This window comes from Equus caballus, chromosome X, assembly GCF_041296265.1.
Source record: "Equus caballus isolate H_3958 breed thoroughbred chromosome X, TB-T2T, whole genome shotgun sequence".
In the NCBI taxonomy this organism is placed as follows: Eukaryota; Metazoa; Chordata; class Mammalia; order Perissodactyla; family Equidae; genus Equus; species Equus caballus.
In genome coordinates, this window is record NC_091715.1 from 3753343 (window position 1) to 3762329 (window position 8987).

General features: G+C 45.4%; 1 protein-coding gene across 9 annotated transcripts in view; it reads right to left on the reverse strand.

Annotated features, from left to right (window-relative positions):
• Positions 1 to 7344, reverse strand: part of NLGN4X (neuroligin 4 X-linked) — a 295552-nt gene extending 288208 nt beyond the window's left edge. Inside the window, exon 1 of one of the 9 annotated variants that reach the window (XM_014728751.3) lies at positions 6959 to 7344. The gene's annotated coding sequence lies outside the window, so the exon portion shown is untranslated. Of the gene's footprint in view, positions 1 to 6090; positions 6343 to 6429; positions 6899 to 6958 lie in introns of those variants that run through there. The other 8 variants (XM_023633866.2, XM_070258121.1, XM_070258118.1 and 5 more) reach the window with 8 other exon arrangements.
• Between the last annotated feature and the right edge of the window lie 1643 nt (positions 7345 to 8987).

Sequence of the window (8987 nt, forward strand, 5' to 3'; positions counted from 1 at the left end):
GCAAAGGAAAAGGACTAAGGCTAAAATCACATTTTTCATTCTGGTATTTTGTTTTTTGCTTTAATGGAATGTGTTGCAATGGCTGAGAAAAACATTTTAAGCAAGAAATAGCTCTTGGCTATGCTTGTGCATATGGGCACATCTACGTACATAAACAGACACAGACACACACATACACATTTCAATTCTTACCACATGCCTTGAGGCCAGGAGGGCATATCTGGCTGACTTAGAAAAGCAGTTAAAAATGAAACAGTTTATTTGTAAAAAACAATGCATTTATTTTTACGTTTTCCCACCTAGCTCATTCATAGAGTTACGCTTATCTTAAGTAGGAAAAATATGAAAACAATACAAGCACTTGATCTCAATGGATTCTGGTCTCCACCCCCCAACCCTCCACCTTTCTGAGACCACAGTTCCACTCTGCAGGCTGAGCAGCCGAAGCTGGCTGACCATCAAGGTAATGTAATATGTGTCCCTCTCACTGTTCTGAACCAAACTTTGGTGACATTGAAATATGAAACGTGGAAAATGATACCTCGTGCAAAACCTATCACAGCTGTAAGAACAGAGCAAAATGCGAAAACAAACATCAACTCGCTGTGGGGTTTCTTACTGGTATCAATCCCAGGTAACCCTGGTTCTTTTTTAAAGGATCCAAAACCTTATCAGGTAATGCAACTTTAACCAAGTTTCTTTTCTTTCTCATGTAGAAAAATAGCAGGTGAAGTTCCACTCTTTAAAGAAGTACACTTTGCAAAATATGTATCTTCCCATCTCACCCACCAAAAAAACCCCCAATGAAACAAACAAACAAAAAAAAGGAAAATGAGCCTGGATGAGGGGTCGATGCTTGCAGATATCTAAAACAGTTAAATCCATAGACTCAAAGAGTGAAATGTTGGTTGCCAGAGGCTGTGGGAGGGGGAAATGGGAATTATGAACCAATGGGCATAAAGTTTCAGTTAAGCAAGATAAATAAGTTCTAGAGATCTGCTGTACAACATCGTTCCTAGAGTCAACAATACTGAGTTGTACACTTAAAATTTTGTTAAGAGGGTACACCACATGTTACATGTTCTTACCACGATGAACTAAAATAAAGACATACACCTGGGATGATGACTTCAGGATCCAAGGTCTCATCATCTGATTAGATATTTGCATCTTGAAACCAAAATGATCACCAATATCAACACACAGAGTCATGAGGGTCCAGCTGTCACCTAAAAATAGCACTCTGGGGGACAGCCCAGTGGCGCAGCGGTTAAGTGCACCCGTTCTGCCTGGGTGGCCCAGGATTCGCCAGTTCGGATCCCGGGTGCGGACATGACACCGCTTGGCATGCCATGCTGTGGTAGGCGTCCCACATAGAAAGTAGAGGAAGATGGGGACGAATGTTAGCTCAGGGCCAGGCTTCCTCAGCAAAAAGAGGAGGATTGGCAGATGTTAGCTAAGGGCTAACCTTCCTCAAAATAAATAAATAAACAAATAAAAATAGCACTCTGTTACTGTGGCAAAGCACTATTTATACAACAAACATTTTAAATAAAATCACCCAAAGTTCTGGGTTATTTCCCCACCTTCCCAAAGAGCTGTGGAAGCACATGCCATTCATTAACACTATCCTGAGACAAAGATTTGTCTCCTTGAGATTTATTCCAATGTAGCCTTTAGGGTTCATTTTTCCTCATTTCTATACTCAATTATACAAGGACCACTCTTTTCTCCTGTGGAATCAAGTCAATAAAACCTCATCTTACTACATATTTTTTATTTGTTGGAGTTTGTTTGTTTTCTTTCAGGTACCACTTCTGGGAGGAAGGATGGTGGCGTGGGCCAGAGAAGAGGATCATGCTGGAAACTTATTGGCCAACTTCCACAGGCAAGTGGGGCTCGGGCGTTCTGCTGGCACCCGGGACAGGTGAACTCAACACTGAGCATCTGAAGTTTGGAATCAGAGCCCTAGGTTATTCTCCACTACCAACCTTCCATTCATGTGCTGATTCTATGAGCTTTTTATTTAATTTGTGTTTAGTAAAACCACCACAGAGAGAAATCTTTATATATATATATATACATTTATTCAAAGCCCATAAATGGCAAAATGGCAAACTTCTCGGTGGGACCATTTTTTTTTCCTTGTTCATTTGTGCTACTTTGCTCCTCCCCAAGAAAAATGAGGAAGGGTTTCCCATTCTGCCATTCATTCAGTAAAGAACAGTGGAGGCTTTGAACGGCCAAATGAAGGTTGTTTAGAGAAAAATGACAAAACTGGAAAATATTCATTGAGTGAATGGTCCATGAACGGTCACAGCGCACAAGAGATGACCTAATTGCCTAGAACCACAGGGGCTTCAATCTCCAAATCCTGACTTCCTCTCCTTGGCGAGGCAAAAACTGTCTGATTGGGAACTGGTAGCTGAGAAGTTTAAGAAATCATTTGTTGCTACATACGAAGGCATACTCTGTCATAGAATTTTTTAATATAACTAAGTAGAAGATGTCTCTCTTCTAAAAAGATACAGTATCCAGAAAGAACAAAAAACATGGGCAACTGATTTAAATGAAACCCTGAACATATTTTTCTCATTTGGGAATAAAATGTACATTGTTAAGAGTAGAAATTATTATGGAAAGAATGCAGGCTGCTTTATATACTAAAAATCTGTTCCTTACATGTGACTTTCAGATACTAAAATCAACTCTCACCAAGTTTGGAATCTAAGTATGTTTTAATGCGACAATCCTATCTTCAGAGTGAGGGTGTTAAAGGACTTAAAATATTTTTATATCATCACTTCATTTGAATAAAATAATTCTATCAACAAGTTGCATTATTGACAATACTCAACAATGTAATAAAGGTTTAAAACATGGAGTACCAATTAAAATGGAAAAATGTTAAACAGAGGCCAGACCCCATGCACTTGAACGTTTACTTTTATTTGAACGGTCTCTAGGTTTTTGTTGTGATCCAGGCATAAGAGCACTACATATAAAGAGTTCTTAAAGAGACCCTTGCACAGTCTGAAAACAACGGAACGTGCCTGGTTAGTAAGCACTCTCATCTTTGTGCAGAAACCAGAACCTTTCCACAAATTACTACAAAGAAAAAAAAATAAAAAGGCCAAGTTCAGAAATTAAAAAAAAAAAAAAAACCCATATACTTATCATTAGTCTGTGTCCCAGGCCCAAACAATGAACTTTCAAATACCCTCAAGTCTATTCACCTGTAAATTTAATAGCATCCCTATACCTTCTCTATCCACCTTAGGCAGCAATCGATTACTTATCAAGTATCTTTTATATTCTTAGATTTGGGTAAAAATTAACTGGACCGATAGTTTTAGGGCCAAATGTACATTCAGCATTATTTTCTTTTAAAAAATTACAAAGGAAAACAACAATTCCTCCACCCAGGAAAAATATGTGAAAACACCTTAAAAACAGCATCAAAGCACAGTCATTATTAGGAAAATGTAATTATCATTAAATCTCTGCTCGAAATCATTCTGGTTTCCAAAAAATCAAACGTCTCATTTGAATCCAGTGATTAAAACTGATGAAGTAATTTTCCACTTGTTACAATTGGCTTGATTGTTTTCTTACATGTCAAGGAAGATACTTTTTTAAATTGCCATATATATATATATATATTCAACTACATTTCCTAGGGTAATAGAACACTGAACTTCTAATCTGGAAAAACATATATTTGCAGACGCCTCTGAGAAATTTTTATGTTTTTAATTTGGGGACAAATTTTAAAAATCTAGATTTTTTTTCTGGAAATAAGGGATGGATGCAACCATGTGCCATTATCCCCCTCCCAACCACCTTCTGTCCATCTACATATGGATGTTTATCCTGAGGATTTTCAGGATTGCTGTTAACCTCTTCCCACAGCCAACCAAGGCATGAAATAATTCTTCACTCCCCTAATCTGGCCCTACAGAAATGCAGGTTTCTGTGCAATCTGATCATTTCTCCCGGCTTTGCTATCCTCTAGGAAAACGCTAAGCATCTCCATTCAAAGCAGGCAGCTCTCTTAGCAGCTGAGGTTGCTTTGTTCTGCTGGAAAGTCAGGTCTTTACATGCTTACCTAATCTAGCTGAAGAAAGTACCTAACGTACTTCTACGTGGCCTGCAGAACGCCTGCACAAACTGGAAATTCTTCTTCAGGATAACTAGGTCTCCCCAAACTTTTTCTTTTTTTCCCTCTGCATCCTTCAAATCATAGTAAGTGCTAACTCTGAGGAGGGAGCTAGCTCGTGCCACCTCCCAATAGAAAACAGTTAAATGCAGTGCGCTCTGGATGTGGAAGCCCTGGCAGCACTGAATCCCTTCAGAAAGCATAGGCTAGGAGCACAGACACCCGTTCCCCCCAACTGACCAAACAGAAAAAATCAAATCAAAAGAAGAATCCATACCACCACCTTGTGGATTCTGCTCGCAAGAACAGCACCTGCTTACTTCGATAACCCCCACCCATCAACCCTCACCCCAAATTTCTTAAGTTGGATCCAAATGACAGATTGGGATCCGCCGTCCTCGTTCACCCTAGACTCGCCCTGGCGCTGGGTTTAATTCATTACCCGCACACCCAGCGGTGGCGCAAGCTGCGAGCCACCGCCACCCCCTGGACCCCCAACGTTGCCTCTCGCACCCCGACCCCGCCAGCTCTGAAATAGCAACCCAGTGGCTCTGAAAATAAATAAAAAGAGGCCCACACTTGCCAGTCGGTTCAGAGGAAGGAGTCAGAGAAAAGGAAACCTGCAACCAGAAAAAAAAAAAAAAAAAAAAAAATCCGTTGGGATGGAGCGGGAGGGATGCAGAGAACGCTCTCCAGGCGCCCCTGGCCCTCCAAGCGGGAAATCTGTTCCCAGGGTGGTCCCAGCCAGGCCCCGGAGGTGCAGGGGTTGGAGTGACCCTCGGCTCCGGCCCCCGCCGCGCCGGGAAGAAAGGGGGCTGTGTCTGGCGGCGAGCAGGCGGCGGAAGGGTGCGCCGGGCCCAGGACTGCGCCGGGCACGGCGATCCGCGGGCCCAAAGGCCAGGGTGCTGACAGGAGACCATCTCCCACCCCCCCCCCCACTCCCGCCGAGGAAACCGAGCCTACCACTTCTCTCAGGGGCAAAAGAGCAGAAGCAGGCTGGGGGGCAGGAGGGGAAAAAGGGGGCGTCCAGGAGACTGAAGGATGCCAGCACGCCCGAGAGAGGCGGCTTCTCCTGGAAGCCGGAGCAGGAGAGAACGACCGTGGGGTGGGGGGGCGGAGGCGGGGACCTCGGCCTCTCCTCCCACCACAAGCCCTCGACCCCCGCATCATCTGCAGTAGAGCGAGACATCCCCCCCAACCACCCGCGCCCGCGCGTCCGCAGGTCAGGCCCCGCGAATGCGGGCGCAGGCCAGGGGCGCCTCGACCGCGGCCTTGGGGAGGGGGCGGGACTCAAGTTCACTTGTTTTTTCCATGATGTCACAGCCCCTCGCCCACCCCCCTTCCCCCATTGCTCCCCCGACCCCAGGCTGCGGGCTTGGCGGACCTTCGCTATCATTTCTGCCCACTGGAGTGTGAGCGGGCCAGGCCGAGCCACGCGGGAATGGAGGTGGAGGGAGGTGTCGAGATGAAATCGGCCGGGTAAAGCATTGGGGTTCCGGGGGGTGGGATTTGAAGCGCGGGACGGCAGAGAGCTTTGGGATCGAGGGGATTGTTTGTTAGGCTGCCCAAGGCTATGGGGGTGGTCCGCATATAGGAACTGACTCCCCAGACCCCCGCCCCCGCCTCGCTCAAGGGGACTGGTTGGCCGTACGCCCTACGGGCTCTGCTCCCGGGAACGAGGGTTCTCTGTGGGCACCAGCTGGGGCTTCGCAGCCCCTGAGACCCGGGCTAGGGCGCCCGGCACCCGTCGCCGCAGCCACCAACTTTTGTGGTCCTCTGGAAAAGCGGGCAGCTCGGGGATGGTTCAGGCGGCAGCCGCGTGCCACTCGGAAATGTCCAGGCCAGACCCAAAGGCTCCTGAAGAAGCAAAACCACCAGCCCCCAACCCCCGCCGCCTTCCGCCGCTTGCCTCCCCTCTAACCCACACGCACGGGAAAAGAGGGGCAGGTAGCCCGCTCCCCAGCTTTGCAGAAACAGCGCTAAACTACCGTCATTTCGTCTTCGCCCGGGGTCTCTGGCTCGCCCGGGTTGCTCTCCTGCAAACCCAGCCAGGTCCTAATCAATCACGTGCGTTATTTCGTGCATCACACAAGCCGTCATCTTATCCGAAGCCAGCAGAGGAAGGAGGAGAAAAAAACCGCTTAATGCAACCCCAGCCAAGCCTGTTTTCCTTTTTTCTCTCTGGTTAACCCAAAAAAAGCACCCCAGGAGGTGGTAGCTGACAGTTTCCTTAAAGCAGAAGCAGGGAAAAAAAGCCCCTGGTTGCTCACAGTTTGCAGAAGTCGTCCTGCCTTCTCCATCGCCAGTCCCGGTTTGCAGAGAACTGGCGCTTTGCTCCTTCTCTCCCTGTACTGCAGATATATTTTTTTTCCTCCTCTCCCCGCCACACTCTTCTGTTTATTTGTATGTAAGACAGCGCTACTTTGTAAACATATCACACACGGCCCCAGAGCCGTTCAAATAGCTGATTGCAGCAAAACGCTTCGAAACCACGGTGGTCCCGATTTTTTAAGTCCAAAAAAATATCAAATGGTGTCTGTCGAGACGTGCATGAAGCTTGCACAGGACACACCGTACACACATGTCCACACTCCCACCCACACCTAAAAAATGGAGCGACAGATGGGAGAAAGTCCCATCCAAATTTTTAAAATAAAAGAAGAGAAAATGTCAGATTAAGTGAAGCTCAAACGTTTGCAGCCAGGCTTATCACCTCTAGCTGGGGAGCACAGACAAGTCAAAATGTTTAAAAGGCTTAAAAATAAATAACCCAGAGGCACATCTTAAAACAGCACCTACCTCAGCTGTGGAAAAGCTGCATCGGCTGCAAATGTTCCTTTTACACATCCAGCTTTTTCTAGGGAACCCAGATGGAGGGTATGATTCAGGAGGATGTATTTAGTCCAGGCACCTTTGCTTTCTCGAATCCCAACTAGAATTGCTCCTCCAAAGGAATGTGAGGACCACCGACAGCGACCCCGCCGTTTGGAGGAAACTCGTTGTTTCTGTCGTAAATAGTCTTCTGGTCAGGAAGAAAAAGGAACACAGTCGGAGCAGGAAGGGCAGAGCTAGGTCTGAATAAGAGCTCTGTACTGAGAGACAGAGACGGGTTTGGGAGGAAGAGAGACTGGAGAGAGAGGTCCTGATGTCTCCCTGCTCCCCTCTGCTATTGGACCAAACTGAATGAAATTTACAAAGCCAGCAGCCAATAGATCTCCGCAGTCGGCTTCATCACTACAGAAACCACATCCACAGCTACAAGCGAATGGAAAGAGCCGCTAATCCCAGTGCAAACCAGCTGTAACAGAGAGATTCCTCGTGCCAGGATGGGGAACAGGTGAGCGTGGCACACAGGTTCACCATGCCAGAAGCACACAGGGGAGCTTCTGCTCTGGCTTCTCTGCACCTTTTCAATACCCTCGACACCAAACAGGCTACAGTATTTGCAAACATCTTTAACTCTGTGAGGTCGTGCTCTGAGTGCCAGCAATATAGAGCTATTCCCCAGCGGTCAGGCTGACAAATGTGTTACTCTTTCTGGGTGTTACTGAGGTTATATTGCAAAGCGATGTGCGTACATATACACATATATATATTTTGGCAGCAAAATTAGAATGAAGATCTGTAAAGAACAGGAACCTCTCTTAAGCCCAGTTGTAGGGTTGATGTCTTTGTTTCTTTTCTTATACAGTAGTGGTTTTGATGAATACAATATTGCAGATGTTGCTAGGATTGGCCAGTTATTTTTAGATACCCCTCTTCACTTTTGGGGTCCAGGAGTTTATCTTTCCTGGTCAACTTTAAGTTTGTAACATGACCCGGTACTGATCATTGGGTTGGAGGGAGTTGGCTTTAAATGGGCAGTGTCTGAAGTCCCTAACTGATAAATCAGGGAACGGTGTATAGTGTTGTGGCAATATGAACATAGATTCTAAAAGTAGCTCGCTTGGGTTCAAGTTGCATATGACCTTAGGTGTGTATTTAAAAGCTTTGTGTCCATTTCTGCATCTGTAAATTGGGCAAGATGAAAGTAATGACCTCATAATATTATTGTGATATGGGCTGAGGTAATACAGCACTCAAAATGCAAGAAGTTCTAAATAAATATTTGCTTTTTTAAGAAATTATTTCACAGGGCTATGAATTTATTTATTGAAGGAGAAGGATAATGCCGCCTACCCATAGCACATTCTCACAATTGCTTCTCATTAAGGCAGCAAACAGGCCTCCAACGTGCTGCAATTATTTGTTGTGATGGTACAATTAGAGATTTTTCACATGTTTTAAGAGACAGATTCCTGGGGGACATGACCAATAATGAGGGATGTGATGAACACTGGAGCAGGGGACCTAGTTTCATGTCAAGTGTCTACTCTTGCTAACTTTGGCTTGTTGGAAAAGCTGTAGCGTTCTGTCCATCTTAAGCAATAGATCTTTTAAACAGTGGTTAAAATAGCTCTCTTGTGGGTTCCTTGGGATGATTAAATGAGATAACATGTATGAAAACACCCGTTACCAAAAAGAGATATATATAAACTCATATATATACATGTAGATGTGTATATATTCATCAAAACCATTACATATACATATGATAGAGAGAGCTACCTTTTTTTGTTTTGAGGAAGATTAGCCCTGAGCTAACATCCACCACCAATCCTCCTCATTTTGCTGAGGAAGATTGGCCCTGAGGTAGCATCCATGCCTATCTTCCTCTACTTTATATGTGCGTTGCTTGCCACAACATGGCTTGATTAGTGGTGTGTAGGTCCGCACCAGGGATCTGTACCAGTGAACCTTGGGCTGCTGAAGTGGAGTGTGGGAACCC